At 49.2% G+C, this 16405-nt stretch overlaps 1 protein-coding gene and 1 long non-coding RNA gene across 4 annotated transcripts in view; one reads left to right on the forward strand and one right to left on the reverse strand.

Annotated features, from left to right (window-relative positions):
* LOC144770140 (uncharacterized) overlaps positions 1–3406 on the forward strand; it is a 129633-nt gene extending 126227 nt beyond the window's left edge. The window contains exon 3 of the long non-coding RNA XR_013598810.1: positions 3292–3406. This is a non-coding gene — a long non-coding RNA (uncharacterized LOC144770140). The remainder of the gene's footprint in view (positions 1–3291) is intronic.
* The window catches only part of STXBP4 (syntaxin binding protein 4), a 599190-nt gene that overhangs the window by 368628 nt on the left and 214157 nt on the right, over positions 1–16405 (reverse strand). The gene's annotated exons all lie outside the window — the stretch shown is intronic.

Raw genomic sequence — 16405 nt, forward strand, 5'->3', positions numbered from 1 at the left:
CCTGCCACACTCCCACCAGGTCCCACAGCCTTTTAACTACTTGCAGAGCACCTGTGTATCAGCTCCTTTAGGGGCCAGACCACAGACATCACAGGTGAACACTCAAAGGTCCCTCAACAGATAGAGTCTCTTCTCAAGTGTTTGTTCCTTGTGAAGGGTTTTGTTTAGTGGGGGTGGAATGTTCCGGAAAATTAGGCCCCTCAGCAAAATTCTAGGGTACCACATCATCACTCCATCCCTGCACCAACTCTCCTACACAGCATTCTGGGGCACTTAAACATGATGACTTGAAGTGGTCTATCAAAAGACCTTCACCGGGAGCTCCAGCCCTGCCCCCAACTGACACCGCTGCCTAATCCCTTCCCACTATACCCTCAGAGAGGAGACACTCCTGTGTTTAGGTCTGGAGGGATGGCCCTTATCATTTGCTTCTGTGTGTTTGCGTTTACCCAGGCCAGCACCAGCTGCAGTTTGAAGAGTTAATTAGCACATGTACATTTTCTCCCCACTCCTTTCCCTCCCAGAGCCTGGGTCAAGCACTATTAATGGTCCATGTAGAAGGACTTTAAATCCTCCTGCTGTCTATCAGAGTAATACATTTGGCCCAGTATGGGGACAAGGGCATGGATTCGGATGATGGCTGAGCTAGGAAAATATGAAAATTCTCACTGTGACATAAGCAATACATGTATCCCAAAATTCACAGTAGATCTGCACTCTTTGTGCATGCTTACCCTACAATTGATGCCTGACTAGTCCCCCTGCTTTTCATTTGTTTGTTTGTGTCCTTTAGAAATCCATGCTTGCTAGTGGCCTGTCCTGTCCATACTTCTTCTCTTTTGTTCCCTCCCATGGAGCAGGGACCAAGTACTGTAAGCCATGGCTGTTTATCTGTTCTAGTTTGAGGCCTTCCTTTATGTCTAGGACTTCAGCTGCATCTCCTTCCTGTAAATTACCAGTGAGAGAAGGGCTTTAGTAGTACCCTTCATGGCGCCAGTGGAGCGATCCCAAAGTCCCAGCTCAACCTGGGGCAGTAGTAGGAAGATGCGTCGGAACAACATGGAGAGAGTAACTGCAGCATGGTGTCCCTCACAAATCGCCTTTGTAAGGGTATTTATTTTCTTTAGAAGGGCCAATATGAATGAACAACACTACTTGCAGTTAAGCAGCCATAAACCATTAGAGCATCGGGCGTATACCAGCTGGAGAGCGGCTCAAAATCTCTAATCCAGGCTAGCTGATTTACACTATGTTGCTCCTTACTTCCCTGAACAGAGAGAGCATGTGTTGTTATTATTAGTCGGATTCATAGTGCGCATGGCTGCCCCAGCGACGAGGAGTCCTAGCGCCACCAAAGACCCAAGACGTAACCAAGGAGAAAAAACCCCACAGTTAAACAGGAAGAGATGGGAAAAGCCAGGTCTTTATGGCTTTTCGAAAGGCCAGGTGATTCTGGATTGCTCTAATGGGAGAAAGGAGCACATTCCAGCGTAGGGTCTGCTTCCTATTGTTACCCCCACTTTTTGCTGTGTTTTCACTGGTTTTTCGACTTTAGTATGGCTGTGGCCCTGCTAATCAGGCCCACAGCCTGGCTGTTCTCTCTCTAAATTGATAGTGGAGTGGTGTGGCTCACTGGTTAGAGGCGGCAGACCCGGAAGCAGGAGTCGGCCCGGGACCAGGGTTCAATTCCCGACGCGGCAGGGTCGTGGACCCGGGTCAGCGGACTCGATAATTCTCGCCTCGGTGCCTACTCTAACCAGGGGTCCCACTCGGCAACTCTGGGCATTAGCTTGCCTAATCTCCACAACGGCCCCATCAACCCCGGGGATGCCTGGCTTCACCTTGGGGACTCCCAGTAGGGACCATTCCACAGGGAAAGCCAGGAGGGTTACCCAGCGGTATACCGCGCCAGGATACTCCGGTAGTAATTGAGCGCGTTACAAAACAGCTTATAACATAACATAACATACCATGTACATACCAGATTGATTACTGGGTCTCCCTTGTGAGCCCCTGTATATGGTACCTTAGGTACCTGGGGCATAGGTGCACCCTAGGCCTACCAGGGGCTGCAGCATGTATAGTGCCACCCCTGGTTAGCCTTCCAAACTGACACCACAGGTTTGCAATTGCGGCCTGGGTTAGGTGGTGTAATCACCCCTTACTTAGATATAGTAGATATATATAGATATCTTAGATCTAAGGATTACCATAGAAGAATCAAGTCTAGTGACAACATTGTACAGGAAGGAAACTGCCGGAAACAGTCTCCTCCATGCACAAAGCTGCCACCCCCGAAATCTGATAAACTCAATACCGTATGGGGAACTACTAAGAGCCAGAAGAAACTGTACCAGACAGCAGGATTATGAGAAAGAAAGGGACATCATGTGTGACAGGTTTAAAGTAAGAGGATACAATAAAAAATGTATCACAGAGGCGGTAAGGAAAGTGGCAGAGAGGGATAAGAACCAACCCTTAGCCAGTGAGAAAGAAAGTGTAAAAGAAGGAGTGAGATTCATCACTGATTACCACTGCCAAACTAAAGAAGTCAGAGGGGCAATCAATAAATACTGGAATGCTCTTAAAACTGACAAAGACATCCAACCTAGCCTCAGGGATTACCCCCAAATCACGTACAGAAAACCTACATGTCTAAAAGACAAAGTATGCCAAACCATGATAGTCAATAAAAAGAGAACGAATCCAATCCAAGGATTCTATGTCTGTGGCCGGTGCAAGGCATGTAAATTCAGTCACAATGCCAAAGAGGTGAAACTATCACATTTATGCACACCATTCAAAATTACCAAACATCTGACCTGCCACACGGAATTTGTGGTATATGCACTTAAATGCCCATGCGACAAATTCTATGTGGGCAGTACAATTAAACCGGCAAAAGACAGGATCTTACAACACCTAAGAGCCATAAAAAACCAGGATAAACAGTACCCGATGGCGAGACACTTTGCGTCCCACCACAAAAGCAATAACAGTCTCCTCTCATATGTGGTACTTGACCAAGTGCCCATAAGAGAAAGAGGCGGAAACAGGCTTCAAGAGCTTAGACGACTGGAGTCAAGATTTATAATCAGGTACCATACCTTGCAGCCCCAAGGGCACAACTGTGATGAAGCCCTAGGTGTACATCTTGGATGAAATGAGATATGTGTGCAACTATGTTTTCTGCTGAGCTGTCCTCTGACCTTGATTTTAATAGTGAATGAATGAACTAAAGGCACGACAATGGAAGATTATTAAACCACTTTATTTTATCATTTGTCACAGGTACCATTGAATGTGGGAGAGTATGAAAGTACAGCACAATCAGAACATGTGTGGCAGTATGTATCAACTTGCGGACAAACCCGAGGGAAATGGCACAATAGACGGTGTTCTCTGGTATAATAGGAATGATTTGGTTTGGTCATTTAATGGACTTTTGAATGATTAAACTTGTGGCCCACTGGGGCAGTATTGAAAATATTGACGTGTGCAGGTCGAATCAAAAATTTAAAATTAAGTGTAATTGGTCCTTAGAATGAATTAAGTGATCAAAAAGATAGTGCGGAGGCTGTACAATAGAGTTCAAGCTGCCGAAAGATAGGCGGCTGGATATCTCTAACAGACTGACGATTAAAGGCGGGTAGACACGAATTAGATGGTTGAGAGTTCGAGGCCTGCACCAGTAATCATGCCTATATGCTTATTTAATTTTTTCATTTCTTTATTGCTTACCGCCATGTTAGACAATGAAAAAACCTGCAACGCCATCATTCTTAAAGAGGTGAATGTATTTTAACCTCAAATAATGCCGTATGTAAAGAACCAGCTGTGAAGTGTCTAAAGACCTCGGTATCACTACAGTAGAATGCCGCTGTAATTGAAATGTGTGTAAATCTGATTTAAATTGTTTATATGTAAAAGCACACACAGAAATGATAATAATGACTACATGTTGATATTATGAATTGCCGCACATTATACAAAGATGAGTGTATCACATAGCTCCAGACATATGATGTTCTGGTAGTCTGTTGACTATGTCCATTATTGTTTTTTTGCAAACACAATCACGTGATTTACTTTAAAGATCGGATGCAAACAGACTCTTGTACTCGTGAGAAAGGGAAGGCAATTCCCGAAACGCGTCGAGTAAAGCTGTGAATAAATCCGGATTTTGAAAACTGTTGGTGGCCTGGACTTCGTTCTTGTGAATCGTGAACGAGTGTGTTGGTATATATATACATATATATATATATTTGATGCTCCTATTGTACCGTGAATCACTGGTCACTCGTGAGCGGGTGCTTCAGACGCGACGGTACCCGCGTTTAAAATTGTAGCTCAGACTCCAATTGTTTGAAAAACAAAGTTCAGCACTCCCGGGGTACAGGCAAGTATTTCTTTATTTCACCATCAGCTGTAGACAGATGCGTTTCGGACGTGAGTCCTTCGTCAGTGTTTACACAAAACGCCGCCCAGCGGCTACTTTAAATACGTCATTTTGACACGCCTCTCACACAGAAGACGGTATCGAGATCACAAATGCGCCTACACGAATGTGGCGGCCATCTTAGAGAGCATAAAATTATGCAATTTCGAAGCCGTATGTTACTGCAACTATTATTGCCGTGTATCGGCGTATCAGCCGCTCAAGCTGGTGTAACTTTCCTATGAAGCCGTGGATCCACGGCTTCATAGGAAAGTTACACCAGCTTGAGCAGCTGATACGCCGATACACGGCAATAATAGTTGCAGTAACATACTGCTTCGAAATTGCATAATTTTATGCTCTCTAAGATGGCCGCCACATTCGTGTAGGCGCATTTGTGATCTCGATACCGTCTTCTGTGTGAGAGGCGTGTCACAATGACTTATTTAAAGTAGCCGCTGGGCGGCGTTTTGTGTAAACACTGACGAAGGACTCACGTCCGAAACGCGTCTGTCTACAGCTGATGGTGAAATAAAAAAATACTTGCCTGTACCCCGGGAGTGCTGAACTTTGTTTTTCAAACAAATGGAGTCTGAGCTACAATATAAATATATATATTAACACATTTTAACCTACAAGTCACTCCTACGGCAAGCCTTGACAATCCTGGAGGCAGAGTGCTTGATTTTGTGTGAGAGGGTGCCCTAGCATGAGCTGAGCCCCTCTGCAGTTTTCGGAACCATCTCCTTATAGCTGTTCTATGATATAGCCATACCATATACTCTTAAGTGCATTATAATCCTCGCGGTTAATGCTAACTTTGGTTTGGCTTTATCAAAACATGTCGTGAAAGGTGTCAAACACTTTGGAATACTACCCCCCCAGTTTTGGCGGTGGGGGTAGCATTCCACCCCTCTAGAGGGAGAAGACATGTAGTTACTGGTAAACCCGGTTAAAGTTAAACAGAGCCCCAGCATCACAAAATGGATGCTGCTGCCACAGACACGAGTCTGCCCTCCTGCTGCTGGACGAAACTCCGGCAGGGGAGGCCTGGACAATAGGTTTCCTGTCCAGGTAGGTGAGAGTACCTCCCCAGACAGGCTTTAGTGTATTGGGGCAGGGTGGGTTGCATTCGGTGAATGCTTTTCAGACACTGCCTGGGGCACACAAGGTGCCTCATGCATTTCCCAGTTCAAACCGGTTGCTGGGCACCCAGACCCAGCTCTGGCACGAAACTGGACAAAGGGGAAGGGGTGTAACCACCCCCTCCCCAGGTCCACCCATAGGAGGGACCTTAGAGTTAGTCCAACACCTAAACTTGCTATAAGTATAGAAACCCAGTCCCTAGGATTTTAGATTACCCTGGACGAAACTCTGATACATAATTCCTGGACCTTCGACATTCCATATCGACCGGAAGACTGAAGAAATCTCAAGGACCACCCTGTCCAAACAGGCACCAACAGCATCTTTGCTGGTCTGCATTTTCGAACCTCCCGCCGGATCCCGAAGTATCTGCGACACAGGATATGGACTTCCAGACATCTCTGACGCTGACCTGCGCTCCCAGCAAAGCTGAGATCTGTAGCGGACACGAGAGACGTGGGACCGGAACTACTGGACATCCTGCATTTTTGCTACTGCACCTACTTCCCGAGGTATCCCGAAGTTGGGCATTGGGGTGTTTGAAGCCTCTGCCCCAAGCTCCTTTTGTACCGAAGCTCAGAGGCCTACACTCCACGAGTGTCCCGTGGGCCCCCTTTGTGCATTTCCACTCGAGGTCCCTTCACGGTTCCGTTGGCTAGCGAGCCCCCACGAAGGGCCATCTTTGATTTCTTGAGCTTTCCTGGTTGCTCCAGAGTTGCTCCCACTCCTCTCCAAAGGAGGAGTTCCTCAGACCTTGCTGGTCTGCACCAAAGCCCATCTCGACATCCTGCGTGGACTGCGTTTGCCAAGGCATGTTGGGTCCAATTTGGATTCCGATACCACAGTCAACTAGATCCTTTGTGGGACAGCTCGAATCCAGCTCCTGGTTGTCGTCGACGCCTCCTTGTCCTTGTGGCTGAAGTGACAAGCTTCACCTTTTCACCTGAAATCACCCGACATCGGCTGGCACCTTCCTGTCGCCATCCTGGTCACTGGCTAGTGACCCAGACTCTGTCTCCTCTGCTTTCAGGTTCTTCACATCTCCAATCCACCCTTGGATCCACCCGGACACTTTTCCTCTGGTCGCCTGCAGCACTTCTTCGCAGTTCTCCATTGTAATCGACGACGAAACCCAACACCAAAAGACACCTATGCACCCGGCTTCTCTGGGTGAGGTAACACGAGTACTCCGGTGCTCCCGTGGGTCTTGACTCTCGAAGTGTCCTAGTCTAAAAGGGTTCCATCGTAGTTCACCTAGAAGTGCCCTTAATCTTTCTGATAATTATCTTTTTATTAAGCATCAAGCATGACCAAATACAAAAGACCGTCTCAGTGGTACGAGAGGCGGGCAATCGCCCGGGTAACAACAGAAATAGCTATGATGAGTTCAGCTTCGCAAAGTCTCCAGGCGGGTCCTTGCCCTGCACAATTGAATGATGCCTATTTTCCAAAAACAAAGAACTCCCCCCCCCCCCAACCCAACCACCTCCCTCCTCCCTCCCCCACCCCATCCGGTGGTGACAAAATAACAATAAGAGTAACTAAGCATTACACATACGAGACAAATGTAGGTAACAAGGTAAGTACTAGCGGAGACATATAGACCGGACCATTAGACACTCAGGGAGTCTACCAAGGCCCATCAGTCAACATCGAGCTGCTAGAACTGAAAGAGATGCATTGCGCCCAAACAGTTGGGGGACAAACCGCAGAAGGCAGGCCCCGGGACAAATAGGACACCAGCGGACCCCATCGTAGAGCAAAGTCTTCATAATCAGTCTGAAAGATGTCTGCCAGGCATTCCAAGGATATGATCCTCCATAGACGAGCATGCCACAAGGAAATAGCTGAAGCCTCTGGTTTTTTCCAAGCAGCAGCCAGAGTGAGCTTGGCAGCACCTAAACAAGTCCACAAAATTGCTTTGTCCGTCTTGGTTAGTCGAAGCAAGAGGGGGTCTTGAAGCCCAAGAAGGGCGAAGTCAATGGAGGTCAGAATCGGGTAGCCCAATATATCTTTAATATGAGAGAGAATCTCATCCCAAAAAGAACGAATCTTAGGACAATCCCACCAAATATGTCTAAAGTCTCCCTGCAGGCCACATCCCCGCCAACACAGATCTGAAGTGTCTGGAAAAATACGCCGAAGCTTAGTGGGGCATAGGTACCAGTCATAGAGAGGTTTATAGTAAGCTTCTTGGAGAGACAAGGAACAGTTATGCTTGCAAATATCTCTCCAGACCTGGAGCCATCCCCCCTCGTCAATATCCATTCCCAACACCTGCTTCCAAAACTGCATAAACCTGGCCCGTGGGGGAAAGGTAGTGGAAAGCAACATCTCATAAAGGGCCGAAAAGGCTCCCTTCATGGACCCCGCCCACAGGGCAACAAAGTTCTCCATTGCCGTACGTTCCCTCAGGGCCGCCTCTCGAAAGGGAGGCGTCAAAACCCAATGTTTAAGCTGTAAGTAGTGATAGTGTTCACTAAGTGGAAGTGCAAATTCCTTCCTGCATTCTTCGAACGACCTAACCTAACCTCCCTGTCTTGAAACAGGTCAGCGATCTTCAGATAGTCCCCCTGTCTCCAGCAGTCAAAGGGCCCCTCAAGCAGTGCCGGCGGGCAGTCGGGGTTAAAATGTATAGGCATGTATGGGGAAGGGAACGAAGTCCAGCTCCCTCTCTTGGTAACCCTGTCCCAGATGGTGAGAGTTATGCGGGTGGGAGTACTGATATAAGCGTAGGCAGGGTGAAATTGTTTAGGCTTCCATAACACATCCCATATATACCTCCCCACCACAGCACGCTCCATATACAGCCAGTGCTTCTCGGTCTCCCTGACCGACCATTCAGTCGCTACCCTTAGTTGAGCAGCCTGGTAGTACAAGGTAAAATCAGGTAATGCCAAGCCCCCTTGGGCACGCGGACGCCATAGGACATGAAGAGGGAGGCGGGCCCTGCCCCCCCTGCCAAAGGAACTTAGTGAGCAACGAACGGAGGGTCGGTAGCAAAGGCCCGTTCAGTTCAATGGGGAGTGCTTGGAATAAATATAAAAATTTTGGTAAGACCGACATTTTAACAGCGTTAATCTGACCAACGCTTGCAGTCTTGTTGGAACTGGTCTAGAAGAGGCGGGTAGTTCACCTTGTATAAGTCGCTCAATTTAGCCGTGAGGCGAACTCCCAAATAAAGAAAGGAATGCTTCACCCATTGAAAAGGTGTCGTAATTTTGAGCCGAGACACCTCCGCAGGGGAGAGGGTAAGATTAAGTATGAATGATTTTAAATAGTTCACCTTAAAGCCTGCCACTTGCTCGAAGCTATGCAATTCACCCTGCACCACTCGTAGCGATTGTATCAGGTCGCTGAGGGAAAGGAGGCTTTATGTTCCACGCCGCCAAAAGGAATGCCCCGGATCTCGTCGTTAGCTCGAAGTTTAAGCGCCAGGTGTTCTATGCTTAAGGCTAATAATAGAGGTGAAAGAGCACACCTCTACTCAGCGTAAAAGGAGAGAAGGAGCAACCATTAACCATCACTTGCGAAGTAGGCTGACAGTAGTTGGCCTTCACCATGTTGATAAAAGGGTCCTCAAACCCAAACCTCTGCATGGTTAGAAAAAGAAAGGCCCAATGGACCCGGTCAAAGGCCTTTTCCGCGTCCAGACCCAACAGCACTGTGGGAATCCGGAACCTCGTGGCCTTCTCAATCAGATGAATGGTGTGTCGGAGGTTATCATGGGTCTGTCTGCCTTTGATAAACCCCGATTGGTCAGGTTGTATGAGGCTGGGCATCACCACTTCCAATCTTGCCGCTAGAATCACAGAGTAGAGTTTGGCGTCCAGATTGAGAAGCGCAATTGGCCTGTAAGAGCCACATAACAGCGGATCTTTACCAGGTTTAGAGAGGACGGAAATCAGAGCTTCCGCCATTGACCTGGACCCTTGTTCATTAGAGGCAACCGCCTGAAACAGGGCCGTAAGGTGGGGAAAGAGCTCTGTGGAGAAGCATCTATAAAAATGAGCCGTAAGGCCATCCGGACCCGGGGCTTTGTGCAGTTTGAGACGCGACTTGGCCGCTCCGACCTCCTCTTGGGTGATGGGGGCATCTAGCGCCATCGCCGACGCCTCATCAATTGCGGGAGGGCCAGGCTATCTAAATATTGGCGCTGTTGAGACGTGGCCGGTGAACTCCCTAATACAGCTCGCTATAGAATTCCCCAAAAACATTGGCCTTGGCAGTGTCTGAGTGGGTGACATGACCCTGGCAGTCCAGAATCCCCCCAATGAAGTTCTTTTCCCATTGAACACGGAGCTGGCGGGCTAGGTGGGAACCCACCTTATTGCCCTGCAGAAAGGAGGACTGACGGATCTTCAGTAGGGTGAATTCCACCCGATTGGAGTATATAGCTCACAATTTGCCTCTAAGAGCAGTAACCTGCCTCTGTAGAGCACGCGTTGGGTTAGTCTTATGCGCTCACTCTGCTGCCCCCAGTTCTTCCTCTAAGGCCTCCCTTTCCCTCACCCTTTGCTTGTTTAAATTTGAATTTAGTTGGATACATTTCCCTCGAAGCACTGCTTTAAAGGCATCCCAGTTATTCTGGGGGGTTGTGTCCTGCGGGTCATTGTGTGAGAAAAAAATCCGTAATGGCTGCTCGCACCTCTTCCCTGGCAGCCGGGTCTTGAGTTAGAGGAAGCGGGAAATACCACCTTGGAGTTCTTTGTGAGGGCCCATCCCAACGGAGGCCCAGGGTAATAAAACTATGGTCCGACACTGATATCGGCAAAATCTGAGCAGCCTGGAGAGCCCCCTCTAATGCTTGACTAACAAAGATATAATCTATCCTCGAGTATGTCCTATATACGTGTGAAAAATTTGTATAATCTCTGGTGGTGGGATGGAGTGAGCTCCAGGAATCAAGGAGCCCCAAGTCAATGAATTTTTGTTGCACCCTATGTGGGAATGTACTGGTAGTCATCCTGTTAGACCTGGAACTGTCCATTGACCCCTGCCAGGTAAGATTAAAATCCCCCAACAATACAATAACACCCTCTGCAAATCCACCGATTAAGTCAAACCCCTGGGAAATAAAGGCAGCTTGGCCCGAATTAGGCGCGTATAGTGAGACAAAAGTACAAGACACGCCTATCAATCGACCCCTGACTAAAAGCAGCCTATCCTCCTTATCGGATTTAAGGGACTCAAATTGGAAGTTCGTTGAAGCATGGAGCATTAACGCCACCCCATTGTGCTTCGAGGCGGCAGAGGAGGTATAGATCATTGGGTAACGCCTGTGATGCAGCCTAGAGACCTTCGCCCTCTTCAAATGAGTTTCCTGCAGGGCCACTATGTCAAATTTACGATCATTCACATACTTCCAAATCTTTTGGCGCTTTTAACCCCCTTGACGTTCCACGAAGCAATGGTAACCATCATACTAGCATACCCCCCCGCCCCTGACTCGCTCCATTTAACCCCATCTCTTTGAACCAGCCCCTAAACCCCAGAAGAAGGACCCCCTCCCCCACCTCTGTCCAATCACTACACTCCGCATCGCTAGAAACGCATCCACCCGTCTCACAAAAAAACACCAATAAAATACAAAGAACCAAACCCCGTAGTCACCACCGGAGACCCCTCCCTACCTGAACCACTCCCCAACAGCCCCATTGTTCTAAAGCCAGAGGCTCAGAAGAACCTCAGCAAATACTCCCCCCTAACATGAAAGGAGGAATACTGGGAATCACGGACAAGGCCCGCACCCCCCAACCGCAAAGCTAAGGTAAACTGGGGAACAGTGCAAGAACAAACATGCAGAAAAAATAAAAACCTCAGTGTCCCTGGGACGACATAGCAGATGAGCAACCATCCACCTGTGAGCACGCCTCTCCATCCGGAGGAACCAACGCAACTTTAAGGATTGTAGTGACTCAAAGAGGCCATGAAGTGATATGGCGGGCATGCAGAGCCCAAGTACATAGGCCAAACTGCCATCGAGGCTCCAAGCGGGCATCCGGACGTGCGTCAAGAACCAAAGAAGCTCCGGAGTCCCCCTGAGCATCTCGGGGACGCTTACGGGTCCCTGTCTGCAGGACTCCCACCCGGTGCACCCTATCAATCTTGATCTTCAGCTGCTGAGGTGCAAGGATCTCAGCAAAGAGACCGGATACAAAGGCTTCCAAGTCCGGCCCCTCCGCCCCTTCTTCCAGGTTCCAGATCCGAATGTTCTCTCTCTGGGACCTGTTCTCCAGGTCTTCCACCTTAAGCTGGGTCTGTTGCAGCTGAGACTGAAGAGACTGTTGAACCTCCTGCACCGTGGCTTGGGTCGACGTCAGACTCTGCACCTGGCCCTCAGCCTCGAGGAGTCGGGATCCTACTGCGTCCACATCTTGCCGCGACGATGTGAGTGTCTCGGTAAGGTCAGCCTTCAACTGATCCACAGAGGTTCGCAGGTCTTGTTTAAATTCTTGGCAGAGCTCCACCTTAAACTCCCGCAGAGTAGCCACTAAATCCTCACCAGTAAGCGCCATATCTTGGGAGAGGGCAGGATCGTCCCGTGAGGCCACCCGGTCAGATGCCCTGAAATATGTGGAGACTTTGTTGGTCTGCTTCTTGGGAGGCATATGGGCCCTCCCCCTGGCGCGGGAGGACGACCGCCGGAGGCCCAGGGCGCGCCAAGATCAGGGGGGACCGGGGCCACTTCCCGGGAGAGAGATGGAGCGTTTAGCGTACGAGGCCCCCTCAACAGCCGCCCCCCAAGCCCAGGGGTGCAGATGTGCAAGACCAGCGCTGATACGGAGTACCGCCGTAGAAGAGCACCTCCTGTAGATCGAATTGCGCCCTCTCTGCTCAAGGTCCTTGGCTGGTCACACCACCGCCATGCCCGTGGAACGACAACTACTTCACACGTTGCGGCCTGCTACCACCATCATCGGGACATCCAGCGCCGCCATGTTGGGATCAGGCCTGCTAGCGTGGTGATCCTGGAGCGCCAATTATAAGCGATGCCCCCTGAAGATCAAGGAAGGTCCCCACAGCTCAAACCGCCATCAGGGCTCTCCACAACCGCCCTCGAATGGGATCAGAAATGTTACATAGCACGTCCTGTCGCCAGCACATTCAATGTCTCCCGCGCTGCCATGTTCAGGTCAGGCAGACCGGCACAGCATCTCGGAGGCGCAGGAAGGAGCCAACAGGAAACGCCGCCCAGGACGCGGCACAACAGCGCAGAACCACCACCTCTGCCAGGCGAGGGGGCCCACACCGCTCCCCCCACCGCCGCTCCTCATCAGGTGCACCGCAGGTCCCTCCGGTCTGCGGACCGCCAGCGCCGGGCAGACCCCGCCGACTCTCTCACCGCGCCCCGGCGGCCACAAAGCCAGCATCAGCCTCTCCCCTCCAGGTCATTGTAGAGGGAGGGCAACCCTCCAGCAAACGTCTGAGGCCACTCGGGTTCGTCCAGAGGACCGGACACTGCTCAGGCCCGCCCGCTCCACACTGCACAAAATGGTGCTGGGTGTCCGTTCAGCGCCTCCTCTAACAGCTGAGCTTCCAAGGGTCTTCCGGCACAGCAACGGCCCCTAAAAATCTCCGGACACCAGAGGTGCGTTGTCGGCCATCCCCAGAGCGCAGGTAAGGCCTTTACAACGTTGGGAGGTCGCGGAGCTGAGCGATTTCACTACCGCTCCGCCATCTTACTTGGCCACACACCCCTTAATCTTTAAAATTGTAACTTGTGTGTTTCCCATAGAAAGTCAATGGTAACCAGCGGCTGTGTTTAGACACTGCACGCGTCTCCTGTGGGCCTCCTACATCCTAACCTTTGGTGATTCTAGGCAGCCCCAGCGATTCCACGGGCCCTAGGCCTCCTTTCTAACTCAGACGTGGTTCTTATACCACTATTTTAGTATATGGTTTTTGAGGCTCCCTGGGCATAACGTATACTGTGCAACTTATCGTATGCTAATTAAGTTCCTTGTATTGTACTTTTACCTCTGACCTCATAAAGAGTCCAGAGGGGTTGTGTTTAGAATAAATACATATATATTTGATATGTACCTTGTGTGGTGTGTTTTCATTTGATCATTCAAGAGATTATAATTGGTAAAACAACTAGCTTAACTTGCCTCTAAGTCTTAGCCTGAAGGCTGCTCTCCACAGCTACCACTAGGATAGCTTTCTATAAGGTTGACTTTATAACCTACCATCAATAAGGGTCATTTGGACTGGTGGAAGGTGCCCACTAGAATAGTGGACATCATATACCAGGCCAACTTCACACAGCCGCTAAACAGCGGAATGAACGACCACCCGCTCTGGCTTTTCAGGACTCGCGGTATGCAGACCAACTCTTGGTCAGCGGATCTCAGAGGACGCCGCGGCACATAAATCTCCAAGAGGTTGGACAACCCCGAAGGTGCCTCAAGATCTTGTGCGACACGCAGACAGCCTTAAACTGAATACGCTTTTCGACAGGCAGCCAATGCAGTTTAGGGAGCACGTGAGCAACTGAGCAGGACTTCGGAAGTGCCACCAGAATACTGGCTGCTGCATTCTGTACCCTCTGTAGACGCTTAATAATGGCTTTATTGCCCCCAAGTAGAGGGAGTTCCCATAGCCCAGTCTCGATAAAATTGATGCCTGGACAATGGTTTATCGCACTTTGGGAGGAAAGAAAGCCAGCAATGGTTTCAGGCCTCACAAAAGCCTGAAGCACAACCCTGCCACGGCTTTCGATTGAGTGTCAAAGGTCAGGCCATTATCGAACCACACACCCAGGTTCTTTATAGCCTCCTTGGGCAGGGAGGCGGGTTTAAGACGGTCCGGCCAACACTGCTCGGACCACATCTCCTGATCCTTTCCAAATAAAAAGATCTTGGACTTATTGGCGTTCAACTGAAGGCAGTTTACCGCCATCCAGTCCGCGACCGCTAAAAGGTCATCTTTAAACTTGTCCAAGTTGTAGGCGCATTTCTTAGAGAAGGCGATCACCAGTTGGACGACACCAATGACAACCCCCTACCTTTTGCTAACGCAGCCAGGGGGCGAACATAGATGTTGAACGATAAAGGGCTCAACACTGAGCCCTGCGGCACCCCCCGATGCAAAGCAAACTCCTGTGAATGGAAAGGTGGAACGGATACTTGAAAAGACTGCCCCTCCAAAAAGGACCGAAGCCAGTCCAAGGCCACATCCCTGATACCAATTTCCTGGAGACGTTTTAAAAGTACAGTGTGCGAGACGGTATCAAACGCGGCACTTAAGTCCCAAAGGACCAAGGCTGCTGAGTCACCGATATCCAAACTACCACGGATAGCTTCCGTCACTACTAGCAAAGTGGACTTGGTGCTGTGACGCGCTCGAAAGCTGTGCTGTGACGGATCCAGGATAGCATTCTGCTCAATAAATTTGGAAAGAATGGAATACACATGCGATTCCACCAGCTTCGCCAAGAAAGGCAGCTGGGAAATAGGACGATAATTGCCTAACTCCGCAGGATCCAAGGAAGGTTTTTTGAGCAGCGGAATAACTTTAGCATGTTTCAATGCCCCAGGTACAGAGGCTGAGACAGTAGAGAGATAAGAGAATGAAACTGATGAAAAACTTCAAGTGTCAATGGGTCAGCCGGGGAGCCCGATTTGATTTTCAAACAAAGGGACTCTAATTCCGTTGATGACAGGGGAGGAAAAGATGGCAGACTTGTCAGTTGTTTCCATACATTCATTCCAGAGCGCATGTGCTCCTTCTTAATGGCACTTAATGCAATTGCTTCATATCATGCACTGACCAGGCAGCAGGATACACCATTTGTGAAATGTTTTTGTTGGAGGGTATTCTTGTTGAATGTAGTGACGGCTGGTGACATTTGAAAGTGGTGAGGCATAAAAGTTTATAAAGAGCCTCCGGTGGCAAGCAAGCATAGCAAATGAGCCTAACTGTCATAAGAGGGGTGTTAGACCAGGCTGTCCAGTGGATTTATCCCTAGACTTTTTGCTTTTTTGCCTCCTGTTTTTGACCCGTTATTGTTGGTTTTTTGACTCTGGGCACTTTACAACTGCTGATCAGTGCTGAAGTGCATATGCTCTCCCTATGCATTGTGTTTTTGGATTGGCGATTCCATGATTGGCATATTTGATTTACTGGTGAGATCCTAGTACAGTGCAATGTGTGTGCCCAGGGCCTGTAAATCAAATACTGCTAGTGGGCCTGCAGCACGGATTGTGCCACCCACATGAGAAGCCATAAATGCAACTCAGACCTATCACTGCAGTGTCTGTGCGCAGTTTGGTACTGCCGTGTCGACCTAGCAAGTGCATCCAAACGCCAGGCCTAACCTTCCCTTTTCTTGCATGGGAATCACTCTTAAGGTAGGTCCAAGGTACCGCTGTAGGCAGGGTGCAGTGTATGTGAAAGGTAGGACATGCCCTGATGTGTGTGGCATGTCCTGATAGTGAAATACTGATAGCCAAACAATAGTGAAAAACAAAGTTATCTGTTCCCAAAGGATAGAATCTGGAGATTATTTAAAACATCTTTTAAATATAACTTCCCATTGTGACAAGATCGGAAGATAAAGTTTAGTATGCCTGAACTCAGAATATAAAGATGAATCTTTTAGTGAGGATAATTTTTACATTCTGTTTGCCAATACCATTTTTAGAAAATAAGTATTTTCTGGCTTAGCCATCCTGTGTGCCTCTGCTGGTTTGTGTATTGACTGTCTGGCTTTGGAGGGACACGGGCTGGGGATGTGCATTCTCTCAGACAGACCCTGGGGAGTTGATGTGTGCCCTGCCTTTCCTGAATGGGTCAGGGCTGGGCTGAATAGACCTG

Source organism: Lissotriton helveticus, chromosome 7, assembly GCF_964261635.1.
Source record: "Lissotriton helveticus chromosome 7, aLisHel1.1, whole genome shotgun sequence".
NCBI classification, from domain to species: domain Eukaryota; kingdom Metazoa; phylum Chordata; class Amphibia; order Caudata; family Salamandridae; genus Lissotriton; species Lissotriton helveticus.